This window comes from Pelodiscus sinensis, chromosome 14 (genome assembly GCF_049634645.1).
Source record: "Pelodiscus sinensis isolate JC-2024 chromosome 14, ASM4963464v1, whole genome shotgun sequence".
In the NCBI taxonomy this organism is placed as follows: domain Eukaryota; kingdom Metazoa; phylum Chordata; order Testudines; family Trionychidae; genus Pelodiscus; species Pelodiscus sinensis.
Window position 1 is genome coordinate 26489134 of NC_134724.1, and position 15652 is coordinate 26504785.

At 42.4% G+C, this 15652-nt stretch overlaps 1 protein-coding gene across 1 annotated transcript in view; it reads right to left on the reverse strand.

Moving 5' to 3' along the window:
- Positions 1–7704, reverse strand: part of WDR72 (WD repeat domain 72) — a 218731-nt gene extending 211027 nt beyond the window's left edge. The window contains exon 1 of the mRNA XM_014580591.3: positions 7496–7704. The gene's annotated coding sequence lies outside the window, so the exon portion shown is untranslated. The remainder of the gene's footprint in view (positions 1–7495) is intronic.
- Positions 7705–15652: the final 7948 nt, after the last annotated feature.

Sequence of the window (15652 nt, forward strand, 5' to 3'; positions counted from 1 at the left end):
GTTGAAATCAATAACAACTTCTCCACTCTAGTTAACCTCTGTACCAAGTTTGGTCAAAGGAACACTCCTGTTTGGAATCTCTCAACAAGCATTATATCATTTCATGATAAGGAATAAATGATCCTCCTAATTGTGAACAGAGACATCAGAGTCCACCATTTCTCAAATCATCTCTAACTGACAAATCCCTCTCTAGGAATTGCTCCCTCAACAAGTTGGTTTAATGAAAAATTGATTCCAACAGATGTCTCCTAGAAGTTACAAGCCATCATGCAACAAGTGAATAAATGTTCCCCAAGTACAAATTTATATAATGTAAAAAACAAACAAACATACAACAAAACTTTTAAAGAGATCACCCCTGCAGGTAATACAGTCAGTCAATCTACCATCTATCAAGAAACGGGTTTACATTTCCAATTGTTTTACCCTTTGCTAGAACTTTGTGTTCCTGGATTACATATGTACTTTGTTTATTGTTAAAACATCTTTAAAAAGACATTAATATTAATAAAGTACGTAGATGGTATCACGAGCTTTCGTGGGCGCAACCCATGTGAAGAAGTGGGTTGCACCCAAGAAAGCTCATGATACAATCTACAAGTTTTGCTAGTCTTTAACATGCTACTAGACTATGTGTTGTTTTTTTAAGTTTTTCCTGTTACAGACTACCTCGGCTACCCTCAGAAGCTTATTAATATTAATAAAATGCTACATCTTTCAGAAACTAATTAATTGCAGGCAGCAAATACATTTCATCCCCACAATTACAAAAACAAACACATACCACACAAGTGTAGTTGACAATAAAAGAATTGAGAGGTGAGACTTACTGCTTTGATTAGAAGCTTCAGGGGGTAGCTGAGTTAGTCTGTACAGGATAAACTTAAAAACCAACAAATCATCTGGTAGCACTTTATAGACTAACAAAATGGTCAACAATTGAACTATTTGAGGAAAGATAGGCTAAGTGGGATGAACTTATTAAAAACAGCAGCATGTGTGCTGCTTCTCAGTCTTGCAAAATTCTACCTACCCAGAGAGACTAATTTATTTTTGATCGATGGGTAAAATATCATCAGGGTTTTTTCCCCCCATTAGCTTCATCATCATAACAAAATGTAAGATAGTAAATTTTAGGCACAGGCTGGTAAATTGTCATGGCTGTCTTGTAAGACTGCTGTAAACAAGAATGAATTTTATTCCTGTGTTTCTGTTTTGATCCTTGGCTGTTTTTTCCTGACACGCTCTTTTTTACTGCGTATGTTAAAAAAGTAATAGTCCTGTCAACAATTTAGTTCATCTTTAATAAAATAAGTTATTTTCAATAAAGATATCTTTTGACCTGCAGCCTACAGTCCCGGTGTACAATACTCCCACAGCTCCCATAAGCTCATTATACATTACAGTGGTATCCTTAATGAAATGATTGTTTCTGGTAACAGAATTTGCAAAAACTTTAGTATATAATTATTTAGAGGATTTGAAAATTCCATTCCATTGTCTGCAGCAAGTAGGAAATTTCCTGTGAGGCATAAAAATACCCCAAACCCTTGCCTTTGGCATTATATAACTTGCCAAACATAAGCCAGTTGTAGAATATAGTGCTGTTTTTCTAAGTCTCCTGACACACAGCTCTAATTCTGCTGCTGTGGCTGCTAACAGCTTTGCTGTTCATCTCAGTTGTCATTCAGAACCCTATTTGCAGTCATAAAACTTAGAATCATAGGTTACCTGCACTGAGCTACTGGTTGGGGAGTAGATGGGTGCATGGGCCTCTATGAATGTGGGAGCAATGGAGGAAAAAGACGTGGTACTGATAGATATATGATGGAGAAGCGGAAGTAGAACAGAGATATCAGAGTGATAAGGAAGAAATAGGAAACAATGTTGGAAAAGAGAAAGAAATAAGGTGAGCAAGAGAAGGACAAGAGGAAAATGACTTCATATGAAAAGAAAAAAAATGCTTAAAGCCAGGAAAAGATAAAAGTTATAACAAACGCAAGAAAGCAGCATTCAATTATATTATTAAAGTTAAATAGGAAGTTGATGGACAATATAATGCCAAATATGGGTCATGTTTGTAACATTGCAAACATTTAAGCTGGGAATGCATCTGTAAGAGAGAAAAAAAAGAGGAGAATGTCTAAAGCTCTTTGGTCTATCACAAAATGACTCTCAACCATCAATGTTATGTAACCATGAAAAAAAGTAAATGCAATATTAGATGTACCTGGTGATGCAATTCCAGTAAAGATTGGGAATCATCCATGCCAGTGTACAAGATGCTGATAAATACCATCATGGAATTCTATGTACAATTTTATGTTCAAGAAAGATGAATTAAAACTGATACAAAGGGCTAGCAGGATGATCCTTGAGAGAGGATAGAATTGCTCTCTGTACATATATAAGGTCTGGGAACATTCCTGGAAAGGAGAACAACTATTTAAATTAGAGGACAATGTTGGTACAAAAATAAATGTGTGTAAATTGGATTGGAATTAGGGATGTAAAATCCCAGTTAATCAGTTAAACCTTAGGAGGAGCTGGTAGGAACATGAGCCGGCATCCCCAAGCATAGAGGGGGCCAGCTGCTCCTCCCAGCCTCCGTGATACTCTGTCCAGACTGCTCCCAGGTACCAGTTAACTGATACCTCTAAGCATCACCTAGCAAGGGTGATGCTTACCAGATAACTGGTTAACCAATTATGCATTCACATCCCTAACAGGAATAAATTCAGGTTAAAACCTAGAAAAATTCTAACTATCAGAGGAGGGAGGTTCTGAAGCAGCCTACTTCTAGAAACAGTGGGGGCAAACAGCCTAGCTAGCTTTCAAAGGGAATTTGAGAAGTTCATGAATGGGATTATATGAGAGGTTTGTCTGCATTAGCAGGGATCTGGACTTAATGACCCAAGAGCTCTCTATTAGTCCCATGTTATGTTAAATACAATACACAATGGAGAGTGCACAACTGAATGGTTCCTTTAAATTGTCAGGGATGTGGCCTAATGAAGCATAAGTATTTTTCCTTGTTTAGAAAACTCTAGTCATCAGCGTAGATTGTGTTGGGTTAATTAGTCCAACCCTGAACATATCAATCCCACATTCTCACCCCTCATGATGATCCTCTATATTCCTCCCAAGACTCTCAGGATCTATGACTCAGTTCTGCTTCAAGAGACCTCCTCCCTTCATATTTCTTGTTCAAGCCCCGCCTTGCTGCCACTGTACTTCCATCATAAAACTTAATGGGACTCCTCTTGGGACCTGTCAATGCTACTCCTTAATCGGCCAGAGGAGTCACTGTTGAGTGACATTCAGCTCTCCCCTGGGATACGAATGTACTGCCTCTGCAGTCCAAAAGAGCAAGAGCCTGGGAACCGGAATCAATACAACCCATTTTAACTAGCAAGAACCACCTAGTAATACCTTGTTTGTATTTCTTGAACGAGTGACACAAAAAACACTTATTTCATTCCACACAGTAATTCACCACAATCAGAAGGAGCACAGTAAGGGCAACACCATCTCCCAGCTGCTGATTACATCAAAGGTTTGCAGCACAAATTCAATTTTATGATGTTAATCTCAGCCTGCCACTCAGAAATTTTCTCTGAGGGATATGATTTTTCTGTGGATTTCATTTTAAGAATGATTTTCTTCTTCTACAATCAATAAAGATATGTTTTCATCAAAAGACTCTATCTTGGTAGAATTCAATTGGCCATTTCAAACCCTTTTGGTGACACAATATTAATTAAAATAGTTTATGTTGCACCTAAACTGGAAAATGGTGCACTGAAAGCAGCAACTACTCAGAACACATGTACTTAACACACTAGCATGGTGTACAGTAGAATAATGACCACCTCAAGGAGATGATGATGTTATTTTATAAATTATATCATGTTAAGCTCATTGAGAAAAAAAAAGGAAATGCAAAAATCAAAGAATGAGAGAGTATAAATTCTGATCCCCTCTTCCCCAGACAATGCAAGTTTCACAGGAATTATTATCCTTTTAACGAAACATTTATATGGCCTTAAAACTTATCTCTTTTTTTAAGCTAATAAGAGATGCTTGCTGATTTTAATGATAGTTAAATACAGAATCCCTGAGGCTGTGTCTAGGCTATGGTGTTCTTCTGGAAAAAAGTACACAAATTGCAAACCGCAATTTGTGTACCTTTTCCTGCTTCTTATGTCAGAAGAGGCTTTTCCAACATTTGGCCCATCTACACAGGGCCAAATGTTAGAAAAACCCCTTTTTTTGGCACATCCCTTCTTCCTCATGAAACGAGGTTTATAGGGATGCCAAACAAAGTATCTGCTCTTCTGAAAAATTTTTTGGAAGAGCAGATGCATTTACCTCCAGAAAAACTCTGCAGTCTAGACATAGCCTGAGTGAGAACTATGTAAAGTTACTTGAATTTAAAAAAATAGATTAAATAAATGGTTCTGGAACCATAAATGTAAATTATTTTCTACTAGGTTATTTTCTATCTCTATAATTGTTGCACTGATGGATTTTAAACATCTACCTCGACAGCAACAGCATGAAGTATCTACCTACAGAAAATGAAATATTCTTTTCTAGTACAGTAGTGTAAGGTCTCACAAGGGTATGAACTGTAGGTAATTCTTAACGCCCTTCAGCATGTATGTCTTAGAAATCTTCTGGTTTTGGGACTCCATACACACTTGAAATGATTTATGTGCTGAAATACCTTGCTGAAGTGGGCCTTAATCAGTTTTCGCAAAATTCATTCAATGGTGTCAATCTGAAATCTCTAATTAGCCAGGGCCATCCTGCAGAATGAAAACTAGGATTGTTTTAAAAGGCTCACTCTCATTGACTGCAACAGGGCCAGGATTTCATACTAATTTGATACCTATTGTACTTGTAAAGATGATCTTCTGAATGTTAACTGTTCCTAATGTAAACAGTGCTATATGCCTAAGTCTGCAGACAGGCAGCTCCACTGAATCTGCTGATCTATTGGGTGGGTAAACCCTTCCATTCATACCATGCCCCATTGATTTCTGTGGTACTAAGCACAGACAAAAGGATCTACCAAAGTGGAGATTATTGCAGAATCAGTGCCACTTTTTGTAAAGAGCTGCGGAAAATCACTTTACAAAGAAGTGCTAAGTATTACTATTATTATCCATACCATGTCAGCCAATAGACTGAAGCAGTCATGTTTAATTTATTAGCTTCAGTTGAATATCATTTTCTATGAGGAATCCTGGGATTCTAATATGCAGTAACCATAATTAAGCCCACAAAACATGCCTGCAATTACATTGTTTTAAAGTGAAAAGAAAGTCTTAGAATCCAACCTGAAGTCAAGAAGAAGTGGAGAGTCTGAAAAATTGAATTCCACAAAGGTTCAAGAACAAATTAATGAGCAGTGCACAGTCAACTATGTTTTAAGGTAGCCAGAGTTTGTCTCCCTTAGGTGACCTTGAACTCATTTAGCACAAAAATCTGCTGATCAAATAGGTGGTGTTTTGGGTTCTGCTACACAATACCCAGTAATGTTGAAACAATAAACAAAACTGGAATCAGTTACAGAAAACAAAATAAATAACCATTTCCAAACTTACTCTATGGCCACTAATTAGTGGTATAAATAACCTCCAATTATTAATTTAATCAACTGTATCTTACTGAAACTTTGCAACCCCAAAGTTCCCCTTATATTTTCATTTTGCTATTCATCCACCTGTGTGTATCTTTGCCAATATCAAATAGATTACTTCCGTCACTGTTCTTGTTGTATGGCATGTTACTGTTTAGTGTAAACATTTACCCCGAGTTATTATACATACTTGGGAACCTGCAGCTCAGATACAAAGAAACTCTGTTTAGAGTGAGGTAGAAAGAAAGTTTGAAAATGATTCAATGTCCTGAATGGTGCAGATTGCATTTCTGGTTACAGTGAGAACCTGCTTACAGTGAAGGTATGTCAAGAAAAAAAACCACCTTTCACAACAAAGGCCTACTAGAACTTTTGGGGCAGAAGTAATACATTACAATGAACATTTGTGCAATTACAGTTCCTAACATTGTTGGCAATATGGACATATTAAACTTACAAGATGCTTATAAATTCTCTGTTACTATCACTAACCCACTACAAAGTATCCTGAGAGCACTGATGAATCAATGCAGTAATACCACAAGAGTTTCAACTGATCAGAGTAAATCTCAGAGACATCTTTCAATAAGCGCAAGACAGAATAAGACCAGTTTAAAGGGGAATGAGAATCAACAAGCAGCTATTTCAAATTGACCAGCATAGGACTATAACATGAGAATAATAAAATGGTTTTCCTGTACAATCATTTCAAACCTGCATGCACAGAGCTTATTTGCCAAAATTTACCACCATTTAAACTGCAGAAAAGATGTTTCAAAGGAGTCTAATGGATTTAGCCACATAACCTCCAATAAAAAATAATGGAAGATATGAATCTAAATCTCCTACATTGCCTTGAAAAACCCAAACGAGATGTATATCTTCAAGTACCCAAATCTGAATATTACAAAATGGTATAAATTATTATATTTACCCTATATTCACATCAAAATCCTGAGGTCCTTACTCAGTTTTTACTGCCTTTATTTCGACAAATATCCCACTGAGTACCTGGGGGTTTTGCTCAAGTAGAAGTGAGTAAAAAGGTAACACAACCAAGATTTGTACGTTAGAAAATCTGATTTACAGAACAGATTAAAAAAGTTCTAAAAAACACATTGATCAGAGATATCAAGAGCAACACTCTTCCAAACCACACAGAGGTGAACCCCTTCTCCTCCCTCCAATCACACACAACTAAAAGCACACACAAATCTCATACCTACCAGAAACTCAGTCTACATTCCTACCTTCACAAAAACGCTTTGGGAAGCACAAATCGTGATATATCCCTAAAACTGAGATGTGTAGTTACCATCATCATCATTTTTAATGCATAACTACACAGAGGATCCAGTTAGGGATTTGGGAGATAGTTCAATGCATAACTAGACAGTCCTAGCCAAAGCACTTTCAGCCTCAGTAAAATGTTTTCCTATTGAGAATTACGCAGCCCCCCCCCACACCACCCCCCACACACACAAAATCCACACATTTGCTCGGTGTTGTACAGTTCTGAGCATCATAGAAACAATGAACAAACTTTAGTCAAGGGAATGGCTGCGATGGCCTCTTCTGGCCTTAAATAAGCCACAGTCATCAATGCCCCCCACCCCATCCCTCGCCCGTCTGTCTGCCTGGGGAGCTGGCAGCGTGCATAGGGCTGGCACGACTCTGGGCGCTCCCCCATGCCCGGAGCGCCCAGGCTCTAGCGGTGCAGGCGCTTGCCGGCGGAGGCTGAGGCCCACGGGCCCCCGAAGGGGCGTCTCTCTGGAGGGGGTGGTTGCCCCTGGAGGCGGCAAACGCTGCGAGCGGGGGCAGCGCGCAGCCCGGGCAGGCCCTTACCTGCGGCGGCTCGCTGGGCGCGGCGGGGCGGTAAGAAGAGCGCGGCCAGGTTTTATGCCGGCTCCGAGCGGCTGCACCCTGGCCTGACCCCGCCTTGGCTGCGGACCGGCCGCCGCCGGCCTCCTGCTCTGGAAGTGGCCCCAATGCGGCAGGAACTTGCTGTCCCTGCTCCCGGCCGGCGGGAGAGGCGAGCCCAGCCGAGACACGGTACTTGGCAGCCAACCCGCCCCGGGAGGGGACTGGGGCAAAGTGGGGACGGGGCTTCTCGAGGGGGGGCGCAGAAGGGACCCCGCCCATCGTTGGCACGTGGCAGCACTAAAGAGGGACACTCTTCCCTGTGACCCGCCAAAATTTTAATGACTAAATGGAGTGACCCGTGTGCCCTACCCCGCACCCCTTTCCCCCACTTCCCACTGGCACCGGTTGCCTCTGTGCCCCCTGCAAGATCAGAGGCAGCCAGGTGTACATACACACACACACACACACTGCACTGCAGGGTCAGAGGCAGCTAGGGGTACACACACACACTCACACTGCACTGCAGGGTCAGAAGCAGCCAGGTGTACACACACACACACACACACACACACACACACACACACACTGCACTGCAGGGTCAGAGGCAGCTAGGGGTACACACACACACGCACACTGCACTGCAGGGTCAGAGGCAGCCAGGTGTACATACACACACACACACTGCACTGCAGGGTCAGAGACAGCCAGGTGTACATACACACACACACACACACACACACTGCACTGCAGGGTCAGAGGCAGACAGGTGTACATACACACACACACACACTGCACTGCAGGGTCAGAGGCAGCCAGGTGTACATACACACACACACACACACTGCACTGCAGGGTCAGAGGCAGCCAGGTGTACATACACACACACACACTGCACTGCAGGGTCAGAGGCAGCCAGGTGTACATACACACACACACTGCACTGCAGGGTCAGAGGCAGCCAGGTGAGCCCAGGGCAGCCGGCTAGGTAAGGCCTCGGTAAGGGCTTCTCGCACTCGCTCCCCATCTCGGGAGGCTCAGCACAACTCTCTGCACCTGCAGCAAGAGGCATTTCAACTCTCTGGCCTATTTGTAAGTGGAGTGCCCCACAAAATCTACTAGACCCAGGCTTCCAGAAGAGTTCAGCAATCCTTTACACCAGAGGTGGGGAACCTTGTTTGGGTTGGGGGCTGCTGACCCACAGAAAAATAAATCAGGGATTGCATACAAGTGAGAAGTTAAAAAAAAAAAAGGCCCTGGCTGATTAAGACGCTTCCTACATTCCTCTCACACACCAAAGCCTGGGGCGGGAGGTTGTTTTGAAATAACTTCCTAGTGCAGACTTGGGCTTAGAGACTACCGGTTCATTAGGGCATTACTTTGCATGGGTAAATAAGAACATAAGAACGGCTGTACTGGGTCAGACCAAAGGTCCATCTAGCCCAGTAGCCTGTCTGCCGACAGTGGCCAACACCAAATGCCCCAGAGAGGATGGACTGAACACAGTGATCAAGCAATTTGTCTCCTGCCATCCTTCTCCAGCCTCTGACAAACAGAGGCCAAGGACACCATTTTATCCCCTAGCTAATAGCCTTTTATGGACCTAACCTCCATGAAATTATCTAGCTTCTCTTTAAACTCTGTTATAGCCCTAGCCTTCACAGCCTCCTCTGGCAAGGAGTTCCACAGGTTGACTACACACTGTGTGAAGAAGAACTTTCTTTTATTAGTTTTAAACCTGTTACCCATTAATTTCATTTGGTGTCCTCTAGTTCTTCTATTTAGGGAACTAATAATTAACTTTTCTTTATCCGCCCTCTCCACACCACTCATGATTTTATAGACCTCTATCATATCCCCCCTCAGTCTCCTCTTTTCTAAATTAAAAAGTCCCAGTCGCTTTAATCTCTCCTCATATGGGACCTGTTCCAAACCCCTAATCATTTTAGTTACCTTTTTCTGAACCCTTTCCAAGGCCAAAATATCTTTTTTGAGTTGAGGAGACCACATCTGTACACAGCGTACCATAGTTTTATACAGAGGCAGTAAGATATTCTGGGTCTTATTTTCTATCCCTTTCTTAATAATTCCTAGCATCCTATTTGCCTTTTTGACTGCTGCTGCACACTGCGTGGAAGTTTTCAGAGAACTGTCCATGATAACTCCAAGATCGCTTTCCTGATTTGTCATAGTCAAATTAGCCCCCATCATACTCTACGTATAGTTGGGGTTATTTTTCCCGATGTGCATTACTTTACACTTATCCGCATTAAATTTCATTTGCCATTTTGTTGCCCAGTCACTCAGTTTGGTGAGATCTTCTTGGAGTCCCTCACAGTCTGCTTCTGTCAAATCCACTTCAACAGATTAATTGGAGTGAAAGTATAGAAGCAGGATTATATATAACAAAGAAGTTGCTTCTGTTAATGAAACTAAGCAAGTAAGGTTAGAAGTGGGTCACTCACAGCACTTGATGTGGAGATGTGAATATACAGAGAGGGGAACTTGCCTTTGTAATAGGGATGTTAGATAGCGTGTAATTGAATAGGCATGTAACTGCATAGAGTCCTAGCAGTAACATGACTATTCAATAGTCCCCCGGGGTGGGGAGGCAGCCAATTCATTCCTGGCACTCCTGGGAGCCCCCTGCTACTCTACGCTGCTGCCTCTGTATCAGGTGGCAGGAAGCAAGTGACAGCGTGAGGTGGCAGGAAGAAGCCAGTTTAAAAACCACCTGCCTGCACAGACCAGCTCTCTACTGCTCCATGCTGCTGCTTTTGATACAGAGGCAACAGTGTGGAGCATCAGCGGCTCCTGTCTGCGAGGTGCTTGAGATCCCTCTGACATAGGCTGGTCCTTGGAAGCAGCCTCTGTCTGCAGGGAGCTCAGACCCCTCCACCGCCCTCAGACAGGGGCTGCTGCCATAGCAAGCCTGGGCCACTACAAAGGCAGCAGTGTGGGGGAGCAGGAGTAAGCAGTACCGCAAAGCTAGTGCTGGGGGGAACAGGTTTTTAAGGTGGTTCCCCCCAGCACCAGCTTTTGCCTGCCCCCCCTTGCTTGCTGCCTCTTTAGAAAGCAGCAAGCCCGGGTGCAGAGAGGCAGGTTTGCAGAGCCAGCATCCACAGGGGCCTGCTTGAAAGCCAGCTCCCCACTTATATCAGCTTTAGCCTGGCCCCTTCATTCTCTATGCTGATACCTCTCTATCAGAGGGAGCAGTGCAAGGGTGGGAGGGCAAGTGGATCTGGTGCTTGTGAGGAGCCTGCTTAAAGTCATCTCTTCACGGGAACCAGAACCTGTTCCATTCCCCCCACCCCCACCCCACTTCTTATACAGAGGCAATGGGTGGGGGAGGTGCATGTAGTCAACAAAATTAACTGATAATACCTTATCAGTTAACTGTGTGCCCAACTACACATTGACATCCTTACTTGGTAATGCGTTCACCAGTTGCGATCCTTATTCAATCCTAAATTGATGGTGTTGAATTTGTGAGTGAATTCCAGTTCATCTGTCTCCCTTTGTAACTGGTTTCTGAAATTATTTTGTAGAAGGATGGTGATTGGTCCAGTAAAAGACATTATCTCACTGATGCATGCTGGGCAGCTGGAGTGAGGTGTGTGTAAGTGGATGTAAAGTTTTGTAGCATGGACAATATTAGCTACCCTTTCCCTGTTGGGTAGGTTCAGGTGCAGAGAAGTTCTAAATGTGGATGCCTACAATTCATCTCCTAAATAATGTAGCTTGATTTTAACAAAATTTAGAAACCCTTTGAAATCTGTAAAGGCTGTAGATTTTTTACTCCTTTAATAATCAAGCAGCATATTTATCTGCTTAATTTTTTTAATTTGGCTGCTTAGATGTTTAAGGCACCCAACATTCAAAAATGTCGCCTTAGGTGAATAACGCAGGATGATACAAGAGCAGCAGAGCATGGAATAGAAACTAACGCTGGTTTACCCTCTCCTATTCTTATTACCAGTGTGCATCTTCCATCAGCTTTCCCTCATATGAATTTTCCTAATATGAGGACACCTGGTAACTAGTGAGATGGAGAGGTTATTTACAGGCCTGAATTTTAGAACAGAACAAAACAGAGCTTGGATAATGTGCACATAAACCCATTTCAATTACACAAATGCTCATTTGCAAGTTCAGCATACATAGTAAATTTTAAAACTCTGGACCTACAGATACTTATTTAGAGCTGCAAACAGAGTTGGCTGAGTAATTATAATCAAATACTTCATTATAATATATTAAAGAAATAGTTTTGTCCTTCTTTAGTTACAAACCTTGAATTTCCTGGGAGAGTTCCAGCTTTCAATGTTGTTGGAGAGCAAGCTTTCGTACAAGGACACAAATGGTTCTGAAATATCATGTGGGGTTCACATCTCGTTACATATTACATATTATGATTTAATTGTTTGCACTGAAAAGATATTGTGGTCAATCCTGATTAACACTCAGAACCAAATTTCAATGGAATGTAATTGTAATATGATTGGAACTCCTGTAATTATAGTCTCAGGAAATGTATATTTTGAAGGTGAATTATTTAATGTAATAAAAATAAATTCATATGCATCTGAAATTTTAAAATATACATATTCTTTCTACATTAATTTTTGTATTTGCAGTCTGTAAATTAAAACATCTTAACTTTTTCACTTCTGAGATAAGACCTTTCATGCCAAGCTTCAGTTTGAGATAAATTTTATATGTGCAAGTTATAAACCCCATAAAATATAAGTTTAATGGAAATTATGACAGATTCTTGATTATAGCTGTGCCAGTGAACAACTCTATAAAATAATATTTTAGGTGAAAATGAACATTGAGATATAGCTTTTTCTGCACAAGCTTTCAAGGTCAAATACATTTCTTTGGATTTTGGTTGTGTCCCCGCTGAAAGCAAAATGAGATAATCGAAGTCAACTTATTTAAAAAATGATAGAATTCTCTTTCTCAGAAAAGTAAACATTGTAGTAATTTGAAGCTGTTGGTACTAACAGAAACTTCAACACAGGTTTTATAAGTAATAGACACTAATTGTGAAAGTGAAGCAATTGTATGAGGCCCACCCAATGGAACTTTTGCTATTGGGAACTTCTTGTGAATTCTACCTGTAATCCCAAATAAATGAGTTTGGCAGCCTCTCCTTAATCATAGATAGATGAAAGTGTCCATAAGTAAAGCTGTCACATACATTTTAACACAATTTGACGTAAAGGGAAGGTCACTGCTCAGAACTTAATTGCATCTCACTTTGAAGAGGTTCCAAAACTCAAGTCTGTATTTTGTCTTTCAGTACCATATTTTGTTATCTGGGGAAAACTAGTCATTTCATAAAAATAACTACTATGCGTATTAACAGCACAATGTTTTAATATCCAGTAGAAATTTAATCTGTCCCACAAAATATATATTGACTATTTCCATTTCCATTATACTACAAGATTGACATTAAAAATAAAATGTTCTTGTTACATTCACAAACTGTATAGCACAAGGCATTCTATTTAAATAATATATTGTTTCTCATCAATAGTATATTTTTGGAAAATTTAATATAGTATGCAACACAGTAGTATCAATATGATACAATGGATTTTTTTATACTGATCCTAGGTAAAAATCAAACCTTCAATACCTATTATAGTCCCATTCTGAAGTTTTCATTTTCATCCTTCCTGTAGTAATACCAAATAATACTGTTGAGCTAAAGTTTCTAAGTGATTAAATAGCATTTATACAGCAGTGTGCTCAATGCAGGCTGGTCTACACACACAGTTGCATTAGTTTAACTAAAAGTTTAATGTTACAACAATTTGCACTGAGTGCAATCAGGGCCCGATTAAGGGGGGGAGCTAGCCGGGCAGCTGCCCAGGGCACCAACCTATTGGGGGCGCCTGAAGGCAGCTGTAAGGGGAGCCATGCGCCTAGCCACGCGGCGCCCCTTAGAACTGCCATCAAGCACCGCGTGCCTAGGGCCTGGTGCTGCGTGGCGCCCCTTAGAGCTGCCATCAAGCACCGTGCGCCCGGGGCCGGGGGCTGCGCAGCACCCCTTAGAGCTGCCATTAAGCGCTGCACACCCGATTGCAGCTGTAAGGTACGCAGCATGCTGGGAGGCGGGGCCACGCATACGCCATGCGCCCGGGGGTGGAGCTGCTCATGAATTGCGCGCCCATTGCCCACGGAGCAGGAATGGCTCGAGCCGGCCCTGAGTGCAATCCAGTGTGGACACTTTTACATAAATGTAAATGTGGTTTAAATCTGTTATGTATGCCTCAAACTTGTATAAGTCAGATTTAAACCAATGTGAGGAGGCCATACACCAAGTTGTGCAAGGTCATCTAAGTGATTGAGTTAAATTGCTGCAACATCTGTATATCATAAGTGCTCCCGTAAAGCCTGACCCAACTCCCATTAAAGTAAATGACAGCATTTCCATTGAGTTCAATAACAATTGCAGTTTTATCAGATCCAAACATTTAAAAATAATAAAATTTGTCTTAAAAGTCAGAGATTTTAAAAATAATATATTATAGTTCTTTTTTACTTCTTTTCTAGCTTTTGCACTTTTAGGGTTCTCATTTGCAAGCTCATGTCCACAGCCTTAAGGACTAAACATTTATCTTTTTTAAAAAATGAAAGTTGAGATTCTGATATATTCACAGAGGGTATGTCTACACTACAAAGTTAATTCGAACTAACAGACATTAGTTCGAATTAACTTTGATAGGCGCTACACATACAAACCGCTAGTTCGAACTTAATTCGAACTAGCGGAGCGCTTAATTCGAACTAGGTAAACCTCATTCTACACGGACTAACGCCTAGTTCGAATTAAGTAGTTCGAATTAAGGGCTGTGTAGCCACTTAATTCGAACTAGTGGGAAGCTAGCCCTCCCCAGCTTGCCTGGTGGCCACTCTGGGCACCACTAGGGAAACTCGTCTGCCCCCCTCCCGGGGCACAGTCTGGCTACGGTGCCTGTGCCAGGTGCAAGCCTGCCAGCACCCAGCCAGCAGACCCTGCACCTGGCACGGCATGAACCAGCCACCCGCTGCCACCCAGCTCTCTGCCTCTTCCCGGGACCAGGCTGGCGGCTCCCAGGAGCCTGCCCAGGTCCGCAAGAGGAAGGCGTCCACCAGGTCTAGTGCGGAGATTGTGGACCTCATCCACGACCTCCGCACTAGGCACAGGAAAGTGGCCGTCTAGGGCAGGAGAGCTGCCAGCCTGGCCACCCAGGAGCAGGTTTGCATGAAAATCAGGGTGGTCCAGTGAGACCCCCGACCCTGAGCCCTGAGCTTACAATGGCCATACTGGGTCAGACCAAAGGTCCATCTAGCCCAGTAGCCTGTCTGCCGACGAGCGGCCAACCCTAGGGACGCTGGAGGGGATGGACCGAAGAAAGTGACCAAGCCATTTGTCTCGTGCCATCCCTCTTCAGCCTTCCACAAACCTTGGGCAGGGATACCACTCCTACCCCCTGGCTAATACCACTCCATGGACCCAACCTCCATGACTTGATCTCACTTCCCTTTAAACTCTGTTCCAGTTCTAGCCTTCACAGCCTCCTGCAGCAAGGAGTTCCACAGGTTGACTCTTTGCTTTGTGAAGAAGAACTTTCTGTTATTAGTTTGAAGCCTGCTACCCATTCCTTTCCTTTGCTGTCCTCTAGTCCTTCTATTATGGGAAGTAATGAAGAACTTTTCTTTATGCACCCTCTCCACACCACTCGTGCTTTTATAGACCTCTCTCATATCCCCCCTTAGTCTCCTCTTTTCTAAACTGAAAAGTCCCAGTCTCTTTAGCCTCTCTTCATATAGGACCTGTTCCAAACCCCTGATCATTGTAGTTGCCCTCCCCTCTCCCACCCTCTCTCTTCCCCTCTCCCACCTCCTTTTCCCAGTCTCCCCCAGTTTTGTTCAATAAAGACAGAGTCAATGTTGGAAGAAACATTATCTTTATTTTGTACATCAGGAAGAGGGGCTAGGGAGGGGTAAGTGGAAGGAGGTGAGGGAGGAATGGGGTACGAGCCCCCGATGGGGAGGACTGGGGTGGCTCTGTGGGCTCCTCGGGGTGGAAGCTCTCCTGCAGCCCCCCAATTGCCCCCCCCCCCCGTATGGCAGACTGGGGCA